The sequence below is a fragment of the Populus alba genome, chromosome 11, assembly GCF_005239225.2.
Source record: "Populus alba chromosome 11, ASM523922v2, whole genome shotgun sequence".
NCBI classification, from domain to species: domain Eukaryota; kingdom Viridiplantae; phylum Streptophyta; class Magnoliopsida; order Malpighiales; family Salicaceae; genus Populus; species Populus alba.
Genome location: NC_133294.1, coordinates 22,594,509 through 22,616,833, shown reverse-complemented (window position 1 = coordinate 22,616,833; position 22,325 = coordinate 22,594,509).

Below are 22,325 nucleotides of genomic sequence, written 5' to 3'. Positions count from 1 at the left end.
GGCAATGGTAGTAAACATATAAAAATAAAAAATAAAAAACATTCAGCCCATCCCAACCCGAGTTGTTTTTTGATAAACATGTAACCTTTATAATAAGAGTCTAGTCAACTTGGTTTGACATGCAAAACTTGTAATTTGGGTAGTAAAATCGGAATAACCCAAGAGATTAATGTTTTGAAACCCGACTCGATAGTTTGACTTATGACCCGGATTATCTAGGGTCTAGACTAGGCTGGATTTCAACAAAAATAAAAGAAAAATTGACCTAAAATGATCCAGTCAAAAAATCAAATTGACTCACAACCTAATTAGCATTGGAAAAAACCAGTCAAACCTTTTTCTCTTTGTTATTATTTTTTTCTCATAATGATGTTATTTTCATATTTTATATAAAAAAAGGTTGGCCTGGGTCAACCAACCTAGCTCGTGAACCAAGACATTCCCTAGGTCAACTCCCGAGTCAAGTTTGAAAAATATGCAATAGATAAATTTCAAAACTTGTGATACGAGTTATTAGACCGAAAATAGCATACATGAAAAAAACCAAAGAAATCCAATCCTCAACAAATTAAAAGTTGAAAACAGGAGGGGGGAATCATTTACGAAAGGATCTAAAATAAGAAATAGCAATTAAAACAATAAGGGTGAAAAATCAAAATAGAAAATAAATTAGAGGGAAAGAGTAATTCTTTGATTGGAGGGTTAAAATATTGAAAACAAACAACAAATGAACAAAAGGATAAAAAATCAAAAAAAATAAAGATCAAATTAGAAAAACTAATACATCACAAACTTGAATTGAAAGATAAAATTGAAAACTAATAAAACCTTGACAAAAGAGCCAAGGAAAAAAATAGAAATTAAAACAAGGACCAAATTAAAAAAAAAATTATATATGAAAAATTAGAATTGAGGATTAAATTGAAAATAAATAAAATTTAATAAAAATATCAATGAAAAAAACTAAAAATCAAAAGAATAAAGATTGAAGTTGAAATAATAAGAAAAAAAAATAACTTGTGTGTTTTTAGTTAGGAAAGAGAACAGTGGGGAAAAAGAAAGGATGACTGACAAGAAACCGTAAAATATCCATGACACATGTCATATGGGAGGAAGAGAATGCAATGTCGTATCCAACGACACAATGAAAGGGAATTTTATGCCACTGGAAAGCGTCATACATGCTAGTAACTTTTAAATTAAATGATATTTAATTAACAAAAAAGGACATATATAACCTTGATTACCTCGATAATTACAAAAAAAAAAAAAAACAACATAAAAAAGACCTAAAGGCCCTAAACATATGGTTTAAATTTTTTTGACCCCATAATCATACTTGTCAATTCATTAATTGCACATTAACAAACAAAAAGAACGTATTCACCCCTCCCTGCTAGGTTTGCATTCTTTGATTATAGGGGTAATTATATCATTTTACTGTGTAAAGAAGATGAAAAATATAATTATACCCCCGAACAAATTTTTAATAACTAATGCATTATATGAAAAGAACAAAATATCCCTACAACAAAGGCACGTAGATTTTTCTGGAAAAGGCAAAATGATCATTTTACTATTATAGTAAATAGAAAAAATGGCTATGGGTATAATGAGATCACCTTAAACTTTAGCTTTTTTTTTCTATATAGGTGGCTTTTTGTTATGCTGCAGGACAGGTTAAATTCTTCCTAACATAAAAAAATTATTTATGTAATGATAACTGACACGACCAAAAGCTTGATGTCTTTTCCCAAGTGCAGGAGTGTCGAAGTAATAAATAACCCGGCAAAGACCGGGGTCGAACCACAGAGAGGTTAATTGTATAAATTATAAATAACAATACAACAACAACAACAATAACAATAACAATAACAATAACAATAATAATAATTATAATACTCAGTACGTGACGTTGTTACACCTGAGAATGATCCAAAAGATCGGGTCACAGGTTTCCAGCCTATATACTGAGTTTATGAAAAGATCAAAGGGATATATTACAGAATGTAAATAAAACAACAACAATAATAATAAAAATAATAGTAGTAGTAGTAGTAGTAATAGAAGTAGATGAAGAAATTAATGAGAACTTTGAGTTGGAAGATTAATGTAAGGATTAAACAATGATAAAAATGAATGTCAAGGTTAGAGGATCCACTAATGGTACTTCAAACAAGTATAATATAAACTCTTATTACTCAATTGGAAACCACACATAAAGGAGGTTCCAATCAGATTATAAATTGTTAACTGATTACATTAGTTATCTTATTCGAATAAAACTAATACTTGTAAATGTTGGCAGGCATTCATGATTATAACTTATGTTAACAACAAATCAAGTCCCTTTCATAGCTCAGGTGTCGGTTTATACCATACAGTATGGGCTATGAAAGTACCAAGTATTTGTTGTACCAAGTGTTATACAACATAAATCTAGATTAACCATTTAACAAAGCAAAGTATTAAAAGTGAACAAGATAACAAATATAAAAAACATGTTAGTATCCAACGTTAAGGTCCATGTTAAGTTTATATTATACTTATTCTTACACCATTAGTGTACCCTTTTCACCTTGACATAATTAACTTAGCTAAACATAATGAAAGAAAGAAACATAAATAAACAAGATAAGAACATAAATGAGAAAGAAGTTAACTAAGTAAAAGAAAGGAAATGAAGTGCATAAACTTGATATTAATGAAAGCAAGACATAAGCAATACAAAGAGAGAAAGCAAGAGCATGATCTTGATCTGAACACCAAGATGCCTCAATACATGGTAAGTGCCTCCTTTTATAGGCCAAAATTTGGAACTATTGATTTGTTGACTAATTGATGAGTGGGTGGCCACATCTTGACTAGATAACAATCCTTATCTTCTTGTCTGATCAAGACGTCATTGCTAACATCATAATTTGCCCAGAATCCTCAAGAATGTTCTAGGAAATTGTCTCAGCTTTCCAACAAAAAAAAAGATGAGGTCATTTGGACTTCTAGAACTCAAGATATGGGCTGAACACTAAATAGTGTTTGGGCTGCAGGACAGCTTCGGACTTCTTCGTTGTTCCTTCAATTTTGGACTTCAAAACGACCTTTTCAAATCTTGGGCTCATGAAAGTTGTAGGCTTTTGTCTTACCTTTCCATCCATATAAAGTGGACCTAAATCCGAAATCTAGAGCTCCAGATATGATCCAATTACCGAGCAATGTTCCGGTTTGGACTGCACCGACATCTCTTTTCTAAGTTTGGCCATCTCTTTGTCCTTTAACTTTCAATACTTAAACTCATCAATCAATCCTTTTATTTATGTGATAGTCCTGCATTTAAAATGAGCATTTACCATAAATTAAGGTATCTTATAATATCAAACTTGTTATTATAAAACATGATTTAGTTAAGGAGTTATTGATACTTCAAGTGCAAAATGATGATATAAAACCTTGATAAACATGCACTTTTAAGTACTAATCACACCCCCCAACCAGCTTATTACTAGTCCCTAGTAATCTAAAGCGTTAAAATAGAGAAACAATTTGCAAGTTCCACAAAGCAAGGCATTCATCATTCAACTTCCATTAATCTATCCAGATAAACAAACTCTCATTAAATTTATATTCCTGCTTCATACTTCGTAAACAAGATATTAATAAACCTTCTTTTTGTGTGCTCAATGAAAACATAGATGATGGGGCTTTTGTTGGAAGAAAACAATATTATGTTCAAATGTTTAAGGTGAACTTCCTTGGGTTGGGATTTTTTTTTTTTTTTTTTTTTTATTTATATTCACATACAACTTAAAACACAATGTATCTTTAACCCATGTAACGAGTTTTAGGCTAATGACTCCCAGACCAGTTGGTCTTAGGGCATTAGGTGTTGAGACACCCCTACGAGCTTAACAACTCGGGTTGCAGATACTGATACGTAGATAGTGCAATGTTTGATTCCCTTAAGCTTTTCTCCTTAACCCATGTAACAAGCTTTGGGCCAATAGCTCCCAAGTCAGTTGACTTTAGGGTATTAGGTGTTAAAACACCCCTTCGGGCTTAATTGCTTAGGTTAAGGAGGCTACGAAACCAAACTTATCCACGTTTTATTATCATCAATACTATCTTCTTTTTTCTTTTTTCTTTTTTTTTCTTTTTTTTTTTTCTTTGCAAATTATATATTATCCTTTTCCCTTAGTTGTTACCTTCAACAAAAGAACATAATTAATGTAATAATCCAATGTGCAACCCACAATCATATGTTAAAGTGTGTGTGTGAAAATGAAGGTTTAATAATACTTGTTAAATGAGTATAGGAGCAGAATCAAGTGATAACAATGTGAGAGTTTGTAAACCTGAATATTTCAAGAAGTATTATGATAGACCTTGGTAATGAAACTTACTAAGATGCGTCTCTAGAGTCAATAAAATTGATTCCATACTCTGCCATCCTAATAACAATTTTGTCAAATGGTTTTAATAATAGCAAAAACAGTTAGCAAGTTAGTATATATATATATATATATATATATATATATTTTTTTTAAAAAAAAAACTACTACCCTCTCCCCCCAACCAAAACGAGACATTGTCCTCAATGTTCGAAGGTAGAAAGATAGAGTATAGAAGACATCACCTGAAACAGCGAACAATGACAAACCTGAAACACACTTAAACAAAACATAAAAAGTAACAAAACAAAATAATATGCTATTAATAAAACCAAAAGACACAAGGTTTCACAGATGAAGGCTCAAATCTAATCTAAGCTTTTTACGACTTTCCTTAGTTGACCAATCTAGACGACTCATGCAAGGATCAATGACAGGGATGAAAGATTGTAGTTGGTCAATCAATTGTTCAGCAGTAGCAGCAGAGATTATGATTCGTCGTGCCGAAGATGTTAGAAATTCCTGTTCCACAGCTTGATCAAGGAAAGACAGCAACTTATCATAAAAACCATTAACATTTAACAAACCTATAGGTTTATGGTGAATGTGCAGCTGGGCCCAAGATGAAATATGAAAGATCTCTTCCAATGTGCCCAGACCACCTGGTAAGGCAATGAAGGCATCAGCATGGTTAAACATGGTATTCAGTCGGTCAGACATTGTTGGGACCTGTAGTTCCTCTCCAATTGTTTTTCCAATGATGTCCCCAGTTGCTAAAGCTTTGGGGACAACCCCCAAAACTTGACTGCCTCCTAAAAATGCAGCCATTGACACACCTCCCATTAACCCAAGGCTGCCTCCCCCATACACTAAATGAATCTTTCTCTCAGCTAGTACCCGACCAAGAATATATGGGATGAGTAGAAATGAAGGGAAGGAAGAGAAGAATTTATAGATGAAAAAGTGAAAATGCAATCATACCACCTATATGTAGGCCAGCTGTAGTCTCACAAACTCTCTCTCTCTCTCTCTCTTTATTAATTATTTATTTTGAAAAAGCATGTATGTACAGGTAGTTGTGATTGTGGCTCACATCTTCCCTTGGTTTTACGTCCAAGAACGGCTTAAACGCCCTTTATGGGTCGGGGATAGGCTTCCCCATCCAGTTTCTTAAAAACTGGCAAACAGGGTCTTTTTTAGTCAGATTCCCAAGACTAAGTCGATCATGTTCTTTATGGAATTGTGGCCATAAATCATGAATTACACGATGCACATCTCCACTAGGATGCGTCTCAAGGGTCAACAAAAGATTATCTAAAGACCCCTTACTCAGGCCATCCTTAATGAATTGTATCTTATCTTCACGGTTTACAGATACCATTCCTAAAGAACGACATGTCGTATTACAAGTCCATCTGGCACATCGATGACAGACTTTCAGTCGTTTTGCACGACGTTTCTTTGCAAAAGTGCTTTTACCTGTTCCAGGCATGTGTGAAATGAAAGAATTGGATGACTCACCTGATAATCAAACCTTTGCTTCAATTAACCAACGGATATCTTCAGGAATTCCATGATTCATTAACAACCTCAATCTTGCACACCTAGCACGGTAAATTTTATTAATCGCATGTGGAGGCAAAGCGGGAAAATACCTTTTCAACTTTTCAAGAGTGGTGTCCATTTTCAAAAGAGAATTAGAGAAGCGATTCAAAGAAGGAAGAAAGAGCTAAGAATTATACAAACATATACAGATATCAGTTATTTGGGAAACTGAAAGAACCGACTTAAGTCACGGAGTACCGTTATCCGCCATTTGACCGGGGTGAAAGAGAGACTAGCAAAACAATAGATACAACAAAACACAAAACAATGTGAGAAAAAGAATCAATCTTTATATACAGGATCACTCAATTTAATAGAGTCATTTTCAACCGAAAAATTATCAAAATAAACTTTCAAACGATGCCCATTTACCTTGAAAACATTGTCATTCTTTGGATCCTCAATATCACAGGCCCCATATGGATACACATGTTTCACAATGAAAGGACCGCTCCATCTTGATCTTAATTTTCCAGGAAATAAATGGAGTCGAGAATTATAAAGCAAGACTTTTTCACCAAATTGAATGTTTTTCTCAATATTTTCTTGTCATGAAAGTCTTTGATTCTTGCTTTATGAATTTTTGAATTGTCATATGCATCATTTCTTATTTCCTCAAGCTCATTTATTTGCAATTTTTCGCAGCTGACTAGCATCATCAAGGTTTTGAATTGAAAAGCTTTAATAGCCCAATAAGCTTTATGTTCAATTTCCACAGGCAAGTGACAAGGTTTTCCATAGACTAGTCTATAAGGTGACATACCTAATGATGTTTTATAAAGCAGTTCGGTAAGCCAAAGTGCATCATTAAGTCTTAAAGACCAGTCTTTCCTATTAGGGTTCACTGTTTTCTCCAAGATCTGTTTGATCTCCCTATTAGCAAGCTCTACTTGTCCACTTGTCTGAGGGTGATAAGGGGTGGCAACTTTATGTGTGATTCATATTTCTTCATTAAAGACTCAAATGGCTTGTTGCAAAAGTGTGTTCCACCGTCACTTATCATGGCTCGAGGGATTCCAAATCGACTTAAAATGTTTTCTTTCAAAAACTTTATCACTATTTTGTGATCATTGGTTTCGACTTGGAATTGCTCTATCCATTTTGAAACATAATCTACTGCGACCAATATGTACAAGAAACCAAATGATGGAGGAAATGGACCCATGAAATCTATACCCCAACAATCAAAGATCTCAATGACAAGAATAGGATTTAAAGGCATCATGTGACGTTTTCGAAATAGATCCCAACTTTTTGACAATTTTTCACAAATCTTACAGAATGCATGTGAGTCTTTTGAACATGGTGGGCCAATAGAATCCACTTTTGTAAGATTTTTGCAGTTGTCTTTCTTGATGAGAAATGACCCCCACATGCCTCAGAATGACAAAATTTAATGACACTACTTACCTCATTGTCAGGAATGCATCTTCGAAATATTTGATCAGGACAATATTTGAATAAATATAAGGTCATCCAATAAAAAGTTCTTTACTTCGTTCAAGAAACTTTCTTTTGTCTTGGGTACTCCAATGAGCTGGCAATTGTCCTGAAACAAGAAAATTAACAATATTAGCAAACCAAGGCATCGTAGAGACAGAAAATAAAGATTCATCAGGAAAGTAGTCATCGATTGGTGTAATGTCAGATCTCGAATCGGTTGTCAATCTTGACAAATGATCTGCGACAACATTTTCGGTGCCTTTCTTGTCTTTGATTGTGATATCAAATTCTTGAAGTAACAAAATCCACCGCATCAATCTAGCCTTAGAATCTTTCTTAGAGAGAAGATATTTCAATGCTGCATGATCACTAAAAACAATAACAGGTGAGCCAACAAGATAAGATCTGAATTTTTCACATGCAAATACTACTGCAAGTAATTCTTTTTCAGTGGTAGTGTAATTCATTTGAGCACTATTTAAAGTTTTACTTGCATAGTAAATCACATAAGGTTTCTTATCTTTCCTTTGTCCCAAGACAACACCCACGGCATAATCACTAGCGTCACACATTATTTCAAAAGGTAATGACCAATCAGGAGGTTGAATGACAGGAGCAGAAGTAAGCAAGTTTTTAAGTTTAACAAAGGCTTGTTCACAATGTTCAGTCCATTCAAAAATATTATCCTTTGTTAGAAGGTTACTCAAGGGCTTAGATATTACACTAAAATCTTTGATGAACCTTCTGTAAAAACCAGCATGTCCTAAGAATGATCTAACATCTTTAACAGATTTTGGTGTTGGTAAGTTGGCAATTAACTCGATTTTAGATTTGTCAACCTCAATTCCTTTCGATGAAACAATGTGACCAAGTACGATGCCGTTTGTTACCATAAAGTGACATTTTTCCCAATTCAGTACAAGATTCTTCTCTTCACACCTGCTCAAAACCTTTTCTAAGTTAGTCAAACAATCATCAAATGAATCACCAAAAACAGAAAAATCATCCATAAAAAATTTCAAAGAAAACGTTCAAACCATATCACTGAATATGCTAAGCATGCATCTTTGAAATGTGGCTGGTGCATTACATAATCCAAAAGGCATCCTTCGATATGCAAAAGTACCAAATGGACATGTGAAAGTAGTCTTCTCTTGATCTTCCAATGCAATTTCAATTTGATTGTAACCTGAATAACCATCTAGGAAACAATAAAATTCAATGACCTGCAACTCTTTCTAGGATTTGGTCCATGAAAGGTAAAGGGAAATGATCTTTTCTAGTCATTGAATTAAGTTTCCTATAGTCAATGCACCATGCGCCAACCCGTAACAGTCCTAGTTGGAATTAACTCATTTTTCTCATTTGTTATCACAGTGACTCCAGACTTTTTGGGTACAACTTGGGTAGGACTTACCCATTTGCTTATCAGAAATAGGGATAAATGATTCCATTATCTAGAAGCTTAATGACTTCATTTTTCACTACTTCTTTCATATTAGGATTAAGCCTTCGTTGCATTTCTCTAGAGGGTTTAGCATTTTCCTCCAAATAAATCCTGTGTGTGCAAATCAAAGGGCTAATTCCTTTTATGTCAGCTATGGTCCATCCTAATGCATTTTTGTGCATTTTTCAGAGTCTGTAATAACTTACCTTCTTGATGCGCATTAAGTTTGGAAGAGATTATTACCGGAAAAGTTTCATTTTCTCCCAAAAATGAGTATTTGAGATTAAATGGTAACGGCTTCAATTCAGGTTTTGGTGGTTGAACACTTGAAGGTATGGGCTCAATTGATCGTGGTGGCAATTCTTCAATTTGTGGTCTCCAATTGCATGCTTTGATTCCTGAAAGTAGACCATTTGCAAATCATCAGATTCATCAATCTCAGTTTCACTAGAAGTGGTTTGAAATTGATCATGAAACTAATTTTTCAATAAAGTCCACTTCCTGTAAATCATTATCATCTTCAGGTTGCTTGTAAATGTTGAAAATATTCATCTCCAATGTCATGTTTCCAAATGATAGCTTCATCAGTCCATTCCTACAATTAAATCAATGCATTAGAAGTGGCAAGAATGGACGTCCTAAAATGACAGAATTGAATTACATGCTTCAACAGGTTGCGTGTCCAAGACAACAAAATCCAACAGGATAAATGAATTTATCAACTTGTACCAACACATCTTCAATTATTCCTCTAGGCACTTTTACAGATCTATCGGCGAGTAAAAAGAGTTACAGAGGTTGGTTTTAAAACTCACCTAGATTGAGACTCTGAAAAACTGAATATGGAAGTAAATTCACACTAGCTCCAAGATCAAGTAAGGGCTCTTTCAATTTTATGTTCTCCAATAAAGCAAGAAATTGTAGGACAACCAGGGTCTTTATATTTCAAAGCATTATTGTTCTGAAGAAATGACACTTACTTGTTCGGTCTAAAAATGCTTTCTTTTTCACATTCAATTTTCTCTTCACAGTGCACAGATCTTTCAAAATTTAGCATAGGAAGGAACCTGTTTAATAGCATCCAACAAAGGTATATTGATCCTTACCTGTTTGAAAATTTCAAAGATTTCAGAGTTGTGACTAACTTTCCTTTGTTTGATCATGGCATGAGGAAATGGAAGTGCTGGCGGGGAATCAGCCTTTTCTTTGCAATGTTCAGGTTCAACCCCTTCCTTACCCTCAGAGATAGACTCATCATCTTTCTCACAAGGTTCAAGAATAGGTTTTTCAATAACCTTACCACTACGAAGAGTGATGACTGATTTGACTTGATCCATGTGTTGGCTTCCAGAACTACTTGCATTTGCATTGTATTGCCCCTTTGGATTTTGCTGTGGTTTGAGAAGGAAACTTACCTTTCTCTTGGAAACTGAGAGCAGATGTTAATTTTGCAAGAGCATCTTTAAAATCGGTCATGCTTTGAGCAAGTTGAGTGTTGATTGTCTCCTGCTTTTCAATGAATGCATGCAATGTTTCCTCAAAATTTCTTCTAGGAGGTGGAGCATAAGGAGGTGCATATCCATGAGAATTTTGGAAATTATGGTGTGCTTGAAACGGTGGATGTGAAGTTTGTGCATTGTTGCTATCACTCTTCCAACTAAAATTTGGGTGATTTCTCCAACCAGGGTTATATGTTTGTGAGTATGGGTTATGGTTGGGTCTTTGGAAACTGTTTAAAGCATGGGCTTGTTCATGGAGGCATTCCTTGAAAGAAGGCAAAGTTGGACAATCATTGGTTGCATGCTCATTTGTTTCACAGATTTGACACACAATGTCTTGAACAGATTTTAATTGACCACTCTTTTTTTAATTCTAGTGCCTCGACTTTTCTAGCTAAAGATGCAAACTTGGCTTGGAGGTCATGATCTTCCCTAAAGGTTGTGCATACCCCCACTAGATGTATGAGGTTGAGTTTTACCTGGTGCCTCATAAGTACCTGTGGTGTCCCAATTTTGAGCATTTTTCAGCTAGCAAGTCTAGGTACTCCATTGCTTCATTAGGGTCTTTATCTTCAAAAGTTCCATTGCACATCAATTCAACCATTTGCCTATCTCTAGGTGTTAAACCCTCATAAAAATGTGAAACCAATCTCCATGTTTCAAAACCATGATGTGGGCAAGTATTAAGCAAATCTCGATACCCTATCCCAACATTGGTAAAATGTTTCTCCTGGCTTTTGAGTGAAAGTGATGATTTGTCTTTTGAAAGAGTTTGTTCTGTGAGATGGAAAAAACTTCTTTAAAAATTGTTGTTGCATATCATCCCAAGCACGAATGGATCCTGGTCTCAAATTTTGTAGCCATGTTTTAGCTTTATCTTTTAATGAAAAAGGAAAAAGCTTTAATCGAATGGTGTTCATGCTACAATTTGAGTCATTATAGGTATTACAGACCTCCTCAAATTCCCTTAAATGCAAGTATGGATTTTCTAAGTCTAAGCCATGAAAAGATGGTAAAAGTTGAATAATGCCTGGCTTAAAATTAAAATGAGATGCATCAGGAGGGAAAACTATGCATGAGGGTGCACTTGTTCTTGTGGGATTCATGTGGTCTCTAAGTGTTCTCATACGGTTATTCTCATTATTCTCATTATGAAGCGATTGATTATCTTCTTCGGCCATATTTTCTGAAAATGATGAGGATACCCTACAAAGTCTACCACTTAATGTACGTGACCAAACTCTCATGCACGTGTAAGAAGAGAATAAAAGGAAGAAACGAAAATAGAAGAAAAAGAAACTAAAGAAAACAAAACAAAAGAAACAACAGTTAGAAAAAAATGAAAAGTGAAAGGAGAAAATAAAATAAATATTATAATTTATACAAGAATTTACCTCCCCGGCAACGGCGCCAAAAACTTGACACGACCAAAAGCTTGATGTCTTTTCCCAAGTGCAGGAGTGTCGAAGTAATAAATAACCCGGCAAGACCGGGGTCGAACCACAGAGAGGTTAATTGTATAAATTATAAATAACAATACAACAACAACAACAATAACAATAACAATAACAATAACAATAATAATAATTATAATACTCAGTACGTGGCGTTGTTACACCTGAGAATGATCCAAAAGATCGGGTCACAGGTTTCCAGCCTATATACTGAGTTTATGAAAAGATCAAAGGGATATATTATAGAATGTAAATAACAACAACAATAATAATAATAAAAATAATAGTAGTAGTAGTAGTAGTAATAGAAGTAGATGAAGAAATTAATGAGAACTTTGAGTTGGAAGATTAATGTAAGGATTAAACAATGATAAAAATGAATGTCAAGGTTAGAGGATCCACTAATGGTACTTCAAACAAGTATAATATAAACTCTTATTACTCAATTGGAAACCACACATAAAGGAGGTTCCAATCAGATTATAAATTGTTAACATGATTACATTAGTTATCTTATTCGAATAAAGCTAATACTTGTAAATGTTGGCAGGCATTCATGATTATAACTTATGTTAACAACAAATCAAGTCCCTTTCATAGCTCAGGTGTCGGTTATACCATACAGTATGGGCTATGAAAGTACCAAGTATTTGTTGTACCAAGTGTTATACAACATAAATCTAGATTAACCATTTAACAAGCAAAGTATTAAAAGTGAACAAGATAACAAATATAAAACATGTTAGTATCCAACGTTAAGGTCCATGTTAAGTTTATTATACTTATTCTTACACCATTAGTGTACCCTTTTCACCTTGACATAATTAACTTAGCTAAACATAATGAAAGAAAGAAACATAAATAAACAAGATAAGAACATAAATGAGAAAGAACTTAACTAAGTAAAAGAAAGGAAATGAAGTGCATAAACTTGATATTAATGAAAGCAAGACATAAGCAATACAAAGAGAGAAAGCAAGAGCATGATCTTGATCTGAACACCAAGATGCCTCAATACATGGTAAGTGCCTCCTTTTATAGGCCAAAATTTGGAACTATTGATTTGTTGACTAATTGATGAGTGGGTGGCCACATCTTGACTAGATAACAATCCTTATCTTCTTGTCTGATCAAGACGTCATTGCTAACATCATAATTTGCCCAGAATACTCAAGAATGTTCTAGGAAATTGTCTCAGCTTTCCAACAAAAAAAAAAATGAGGTCATTTGGACTTCTAGAACTCAAGATATGGGCTGAACACTAAATAGTGTTTGGGATGCAGGACAGCTTCGGACTTCTTCGTTGTTCCTTCAATTTTGGACTTCAAAACGACCTTTTCAAATCTTGGGCTCCTCATGAAAGTTGTAGGCTTTTGTCTTACCTTTCCATCCATATAAAGTGGACCTAAATCCGAAATCTAGAGCTCCAGATATGATCCAATTACCGAGCAATGTTCCGGTTTGGACTGCACCGACATCTCTTTTCTAAGTTTGGCCATCTCTTTGTCCTTTAACTTTCAATACTTAAACTCATCAATCAATCCTTTTATTTATGTGATAGTCCTGCATTTAAAATGAGCATTTACCATAAATTAAGGTATCTTATAATATCAAACTTGTTATTATAAAACATGATTTAGTTAAGGAGTTATTGATACTTCAAGTGCAAAATGATGATATAAAACCTTGATAAACATGCACTTTTAAGTACTAATCATTAGTGTTCGTTGTGTCAAGTGATGTCTTCTATACTTTATCTTTCTACCTTAAGGCATTGAGGACAATGTCTCATTTTGGTTGGGGGGAGAGAGTAGTAGTTGACATTAAAAAACAACTTACTAACTGTTTTTGCTATTATTAAAACCATTTGACAAAACTGTTATTACTAGGATGGTAAAGTAAGGGAGAATTTTATTGACTCTTGAGACGCATCTTAGTAAACATTTTCCAATGGTTATTTGCAATATTCATAACAAGGTCTATCACATACTTCTCTTGAAATATTCAAGTTTACAAACTCTCGCGTTATTATCAATAGTTTCTGCTCATATACTTATTAAACAAGTATTTATAAACCTTTATTTTCACACACATTTTAACATATGATTATGGGTTGCACATTGGATTATTGCATTATTTATTTTCTTTTGTTAAAGGTAGCAACTAAGGGAAATGGATAGTATATAATTTGCAAAAAAAAAAAAAATTGATAATATTGATGATGATAAAAACGTAGATAAGTTTGGTTTCGTAGCCTCCCTAACCTATGCAATTAATCCTGAATGGGTGTTTTAAAACCTAATACCATAAAGTCAACTGACTTGGGAGCTATTGGCCTAGTGCTTGTTACATGAGTTCAGGAGAAATGCTTATGGGAATCAAACATTGCATTATCTATGTATCAGTATCTGCAACCCGAGTTACTAAGCTTATAAGGGTGTCTTAACACCTAATGCCCTAAGACCAACTGGTCTGGGAGTCATTAGTTGAAAGCTTGTCACATGGGTTAAAGATGCATTGTGTTTTAAGTTATATGTATATATATTAAAAAAAAAAGATAATAATCACAACCCAAGGATGTCAACCTTAAATATTAGAATAGAATATTGTTTTCTTCCAATAAAAGTCCCATCATCTATGTTTTCATACAATAAGCACATAAAAAGACAGGTTTATTAATATTTTATTTAAAAGGTAATACCTCTTAAATAAAATATTAATAAACCTGTCTTTTTATGTATGTATGTATATATCTATATATAATGAGAGTTTATTTATTTGGATAGATTAATGGAAGTTGAATGATAAATGCCTTGCTTTGTGGAACTTGCAAATTATTTTTTCTATTTTAACGCTTTGATTACTAGGGACTAGTAATAAGCTGGTTGGGGGGTGTGATTAGTACTTAAAAGTGTATTTTTATCAAGGTTTTATATCATCATTTTGCACTTAAAGTATCAATAACTCTTTAACTAGATCATGTTTTATAATAACATATCTAATAATATAAGATACTTTCAATTTATGGTAAATGTTTATCTTAAATGCAAGCCTATCACATAAATCAAGGGATTGATTGATTAGTTTAACTACTGAAATTGAGAAGGCAAAGAGAGGGCTAAGCTTAGAAAAGAGAAGCTAATTCATTCCAAAATGAAACACTATTCAGTCATTGGTTCATAACTAGAGTTGTAGAATTTGGATTTAGGTCTGCTCTATATGGATGGAAAGCTAAGACATAGGCCTAAAACTTTCATGAGAAGTGCAAGATTCAAAAACACCATTTTTAAGTTCAAATTATAGCAACAACGGAGAAGTTTGAATCTGTCCTACAGCCCAGACACTGTTCAGTGTTTAACCCATGTCTCTAGTTCTAGAAGTCCAAATGCATCGATTTTTTTTGTTTGAAAGCTGAGACAATTTACTAGAACTTTAATGACATAAATCTGTTCAAATTCTGACGTTAGCAATGATGTTTTGTTTACAGAAGTAGATAAGGATTGTCACCAAGTCAAGATGTGGCCACCCACTCAATAATTAGTCATCAAATCAATAGTTCTAAATTTTGGCATATAAAAGGAGGCATTTTCCATGCATTTAGGCATCTTGGCTTTCATATCAAGATCATGCTCTTTTTTTCTTTCTTTATATTTTTGTAATGTTTTAAGTTTTATTTCATGTTATATTTTCTTTAATCTCTTGTTTATGCTTTTCATTTCCATTACTATACTTATGTTCTTATGTTGTTTATTTATGTTTATTGACATGACCAAAAGCTTGATGTCTTCTCACAAGTGCAGGAGTGTCTAAGTAATAAATAACCCAACAAGACTGGGGTCGAACCACAGAGAGGTTAATTGTATAAATTATAAATAACAATACAACAACAACAACAACAACAACAACAATAATAACAATAATAGTAATAGTAATAATAATATTACTAGTAATAATAATAATAATAATACTCAGTACGTGGCGTTGTTATACCTGAGAATGATCTAAAAGATCGGGTAACAGGTTTCCAGCCTATATACTGAGTTTATGAAAAGATCAAAGAGATATATTATATAATATAAACATATTTCTGATGCGAATGAACAAGGCAAGACCAACAATGTCAGGATCCTTGATCAAACACAGAGCATGATCTAAAAGATCGGGTCACAGGTTTCCAGCCTATATACTGAGTTTATGAAAAGATCAAAGAGATATATTATATAATATAAACATATTTCTGATGCGAATGAACAAGGCAAGACCAACAATGTCAGGATCCTTGATCAAACACAGAGCATACTTAACATACATAAAAATGACAAGAATGTAAATAGTAGTAGTAGTAGTAGTAGTAAAAAAAGAGAAGAGGAAGAAATTAATGAGAACTTTGAGATGGAAGATTACTGTAAGGAATAAACAATTATAAAAAAAAATATCAAGGTTAGAGGATCCACTAATGGTACTTCAAATAAGTATAGTATAAACTGTTATTATTCAACTGGAAACCACACACAAAGGGGGTTCCAATCATATTATAATTGTTAACATGATTACATTAATTATCTTATTCGAGTAATGCCAATACTTGTAAATATTATCAGGTATTCATGGTGATAACTTATGTTAACAACAAATCAAGTTCCTTTCATAGCACAGGTGTAAGTTTTACCATACGGTTGGGCTATGAAAGTGCCAAGCATTTGTTGTACCAAGGGTTGTTCAACACAAATCTAGATTAACCATTTAACAAAAAAGGTATTAAGAGTAAGCAAGATAATAAATATAAAACATGTTAATATCAAGCATTAAAGTCCATGTTGAGTTTATACTATACTTATTCTTACACCATTAGTGTAACCTTTTCACCTTGACATAATAGATTTAGCTAAACATAATGAAAGAAAGAAACATAAATAAACAAGATAAGAGCATAATTATACAAATAAAGGAAAGGAAATGAAGAGCATAAACAAGAGATTAATATAAACATCAAATAAAACTTAAACATTACAAAAATACAAAGAAAGAGAGCAAGAGCATGATCTTGATCTGAACACCAAGATGCCTAAATGCATGGAAAATGCCTCCTTTTATAGGCCAAAATTTGGAACTATTGATTTGATGAATAATTGTTTGAGTGGGTGGCCACATCTTGACTTGGTTAAAATCCTTATCTTCTTGTCTGAATAAAACATCATTGCTAACATCAGAACTGGAACCATATGTACTCATGAAAGCTCTAGGAAATTCTGTTAGCTTTCCAGGAAAAAAAAAGTTGAGGTCATTTGGACTTCTAGAACTCAAGATATGGGCTGAACACTGAACAGTGTCTGGGCTACAGGAGAGATTCGGACTTCTCCGTTGTTGCTATAATTTGGACTTGAAAACGGCCTTCTTATATCTTGGTGTCCACATGAAAGTTGTAGGCCTATGTTTTACTAAATCTGTTAAAAATTTGAGATCATTTGGATATCTAGAACTCGAGATATGACCCAATTACCGAATAGTGTTCTAGTTTGGACTGCACCAACATCTCTTTTCTAAGCTTCACCCTTCTTTATCTTCAAAATTTCAGTAGTTGAATGCATCAATCAATCCTTTGATTTATGTGATAAGCCTGCATTTAAGATGAATATTTACCATATATTAAGGCATTTTATAGTATCAGACCTGTTATTATAAAACAAGCTTTAGTTAAGGAGTTATTGATACTTCAAGTGCAAAATGATGATATAAAACCTTGATAAACATGCACTTTTAAGTACTAATCATTTATCTTCTTCATTATGTTTAGCTAAGTTTATTATGTCAAAGTGAAAAGGTTTCACTAATGGTGTTAGAATAGGTATAATATAAACTCAACATGGACTTCAATGTTTATATTTAAGAAAGTTTGTTATTAACATGTCTTATCTTTTTATCTTACTAATTCTTAATACCTTACTTGTTAAATGGTTAATCTAGATTTGTGTTGTATAACACTTGGTACAACAAATTCTTGGCACTTTCATAGCCACCAGTATGGTATAACCTACACATGTGATATGAAAGGAACTTGATTTGTTGTTAACATAAGTTAACATCATGAATTCCTAACAATATTTAAAAGTATGGTGTTACTAAAATAAGATAATTAATATGATCATGATAAAAATTTATAATGAACTATTAAGGATAAATCATCGGATTGAAACCTCCTTTGTGTGTGGTTTCCATTTGATTAATAAAAAGAGTTTATACTATACTTATTTCTAATACTATTAATGCATCCTCTAACCTTGACAATTGCTTTTATCCTTGTTTAATCTCCACATTAATATTACATCTCAAAGTCTTCTTTACACCGTCGTCGTCGTCGTCATCATTATTATTTATAATTTATATAGTTAACCTCCATGTGGTTCGACCCCGGTCTTGTTGGGTTATTTATTACTTCGACACTCCTACACTTGGGAGAAGACATCAACTCTTTAATCGTGTCAAACGGCTGGGATGAGAGGGCGTTAGGGTAGTCTCCAAGTTTTTGTTTGGCTATACAAATGAGTTGCTAAAGAAAAATAATAAAGAGGTGAAGTAAAGAGAGACGTACAGAAAGAGTGAAGAAAAACAAAGAGAACAAGCATAAGGCTGAGGTTAGAGAAACAGAAAAAAAAAAAAAAAAAAAAGATGAGAACAAGAGGGAAGATTATCTCCAGTCTATCCTACATTGCCAAAAAGGAGTTCACAAAATCTAAGGGTTTTTTAAAACTCCTAACAGCAAAAAAAGGAAGCTTTCTTTGGTTTTCAGAGGTAGAAAGGCAAAGTCTTTTCCATTTGTCTGTACTTCATCTTCTGCATTCAAACAAGCAGGATCCGCAAGTATTAGTTTCCAGTTTCTTCATCCTTGCTATATTTAAACTTGGCATCTGTGATTTGTTCTATTCCAAAACCTATTTCTTCTTTTGCTCTAGATATTCAGTCTTTGTTTTGATAAAAGGTGTTATGCTTACCCAATGTTCCTTCCATGATTTTGAGTTTTGATTATTGTTTATGTTAAAGTTGTGTGCTCTTTTCTTATTCTATTACTATGAGAGACCGTGGGTTTTAAAGTTCTTCATTGTCCCTTCCTCCCTCTACTCAATGCCTTCTTGATTGGGATTTTTATAGGAATGTCTTCCACATGGATTTAGTTTTATCCATAAAGAAAAATGCGAGAGGGGGTCTTTTGGCAGGGGTTTGGTTCACATTTTCATTTATGTTTCTGTGAGAAGGGAGATAGCTAGCCATTGGTCTATAGTTATAGTCTTTAACATACATAGTACAAAGGCATGTTGTTCAAGTTCTTTCCTTTTACATGAAACAAACATGGCAATACCTGAGATTAAGAAAAGGGGGGCGTGAGTCACGGGTTCTGCTATAGGATTGGGTTCAAAGCTGTGAATTTCATGTGTACGCAGACTTACTCCTTTATGTTGAAAATAATGGGTCATGTTATGTTTAGGTTCTGAGTTTGAGTTGATGGACCGAAGTCTGTTTGATGAGATTTGGCTTTTGAAAGTTTTTTTTCCTCTGTCGAGTTCCTCCTGCTTTGTTTTACATGCATTGTTTAAGTGTTGTGATGTTAGAAATATATGTGATGGTTTGTGGTTTTAATTGTGATTGTTGTGATGCTTGTGTTTTGATTATTATAAAAATGTTTTCTTGCCTGTTGCATACGGTCAATACTCTAACATATTTTGAACATTTCTCTTTAAAAAAAAAAACAAATATTCAAAGTTTAAAAGAAAATGTGTTTTAGCATGGATTTCTTAAACACAAAAATTATTTTCTTGCATTTTGGATTTTGCAACATGTTTAATCCAAAGGGTGTTGGCCAATATTTTCAAAAAAATATATAAATCTTATTTTTAGGGAATTCATCTTTATTCACCATTAATAGTTGGATAAAGAAATCCCAAATGGGTTACTCTCCAAAATATTAATGGGAATAATTTTATTCACCATTGATATTTTGATAAAGAAATCCCAAAGAGGTTAAAGTCCAAAATATTATTGGAAATAATTTGATATTATTCACTGTTAATATTTGAATAAAAAAAAACCCCAAGTGGTTAATATTCAAAATACTTTTCTAGGAATAATAAGTCATTATCCGTTAATAATATAAGGGAAAAAAAAACTTATGAAAGGTAAATGTCTGAAATTTTGTTAAGAGTAATCTAACTTGTTCATTTTTAACATAATGGTAGGTTTATGCCCAAAATGTTATTTAGAACAATTTAATTGCACATCCTTGAAAGAAGCCTCAATTATAATTGAGGACATTTCAAATTTTGATTCAACGGTTTATGGGTCATGAAAGTATGAAATACTAAGGCAAAAATAGGCTTTTAAAGCACCTTGAATTTCCTTAAATTTCTAACTTAGTTTTTTTGTTTCTTTTCCTTGTGATTTACGAGTCACAAACACTTGAAATACTAAAGGGAAAATGAGCTTTTAATCTCCTTAGATTTCTATTTTAGTTGTCTCTTAATTCATAGGTTGTAAATTTATTTCAAATCAAACACAAATTTCAAGAGATTTGCATTGGTTCTTCTTGGCACACTATAGACATATCTAAAGGTATAATCCATATTGGCCAAGGGTTTTTTTTTTCTTTTAGACTTTGAACCCAAGTCCATTCATCATAGCAAACTCATCCCAAGAAAACTGATTAGAAGACACCAACACCATAGCAATGATAAAGCAAACTAAACACCAAGCAATGTACCTTTGGTAGGGCATACTAGGGGTGCTAAAACCTTCCCTTTACGCAGTCAGTCCCTTACCTTAGAATCTCTAAAAGACCAATTAGGGTTCTTAGTGACCATAATACTAGGTGACGACTCTCTTTTTCACAAAACAAAGACCTCGACATCAATCTCCCGCTCCAGGAAGGGTCGCCTCGACGTCGAGCTCTCGAGAGGGTATGACAACTAATATAATTTCTTCATCATTAACATTACCACACAACTCATTTAGTTAACAATCAACAATATCAATTCATCACTTAAATAATTTTTTCATCATCAACATTACCACACAACTCATTTAGTTAACAATCAACAATATCAATTCATCACTAATATAATTTCTTCATCATCAACATTATCACACAGCCCATTTAATTAACCAACAACAATATCAATTTATCACTAATATAATTTCTTCACCACACAACCCATTAAATTAACCTACAACAATATCAATTCATCACTAATATAATTTTTTTAATTTTACAAATTAAAACATTACCCACTCTTATTTCACTTATTTAAATAGTAATTCATCACAATTTCATATATTAACCCAATCAACCTCACAACTCATGCCATAACTATACACTAGCACAATTAAATGAAATCTTAATCCACTAAATGCATCAATTTAATTAAGAGAAAAGGATTTGTTACCTTCTAACCCAAAGAAATAAGAAATGGAAAGCTTGAAATCACCACAAAAATTTATTTCTGCCTTCCCCCCTTATTTCCTCTCAATGCCTCTCCTTTAAAAGAAAAATTCATTGTTTCCCTTTTGAGATTTCATTGTTCAAAACCCTTCCTAGTATGTCTTAATCACTAGTTCTACCCTTTTTTTGTGATTTATTTTGGATGCACCTTGATAATTTTCCACTCAATTTCTTATCCCTCTTAAGCCCTCCAATGGCCGGTCAACATGCCCGTTTTTATTCCACTCCACACTTGTTTATATATATTCAAGTCCCCCCCCCCTCCTTTTCATTTAAGTACTTCTTTGTTTTGTTTTAAAAACCATTTGGCCCTAAAGTTTGACTTATTCAGTTTAATCATTGTCCCACATTCACCTTATTAGATAATAATTTCCACTACATTAACTTCTATATATATTTTTTTATTATTATTATTTATTTATTTATTTTTCCTTTTTTATTTTAAATCAAAATATAGGGATTTACCCAAGAGTTATAGAGAACCTACGGTAAAACTAGTCTTCTCTACAGTAGCAGAATTGGAAGCATGCAACTTTGAAGAAGGAGAACTTGTCCTTGAACAATGATCGCTAGAAAAACAAGCAAATGGTGATAGAGGGGCAGGCCTGCGTGGCAATGGGATGGTGGCAGACATGGTAGGAGAGGTGGATCTGAAGGGGTGTGGTAGGTGGCTGGTTAGAGTTGCTGGTTTGGTGAATTGGTGGGGTAGTAAGGTGAAACTTTAGGGAAGGATTCAAGATTACGAGGTGTGTATGTTGTGAGTAGGTGAATGATTGTTGGCTCTATGTTTAGAATTTGCAAAAGAAAACACATCTTCATGAAAATGAACATGATGGGAGACATAAATACGTTGAGACACTAAATCAAAACATTAATAACCAAGATGATAGGAACTATATCCTAAGAACACACATGGAGATGAACAAAAATCCAACTTATGAGCATGATATGGATTCAAAAAAGGAAAACAAAGACACCTAAAATTATACAAAAAATCATAATCAG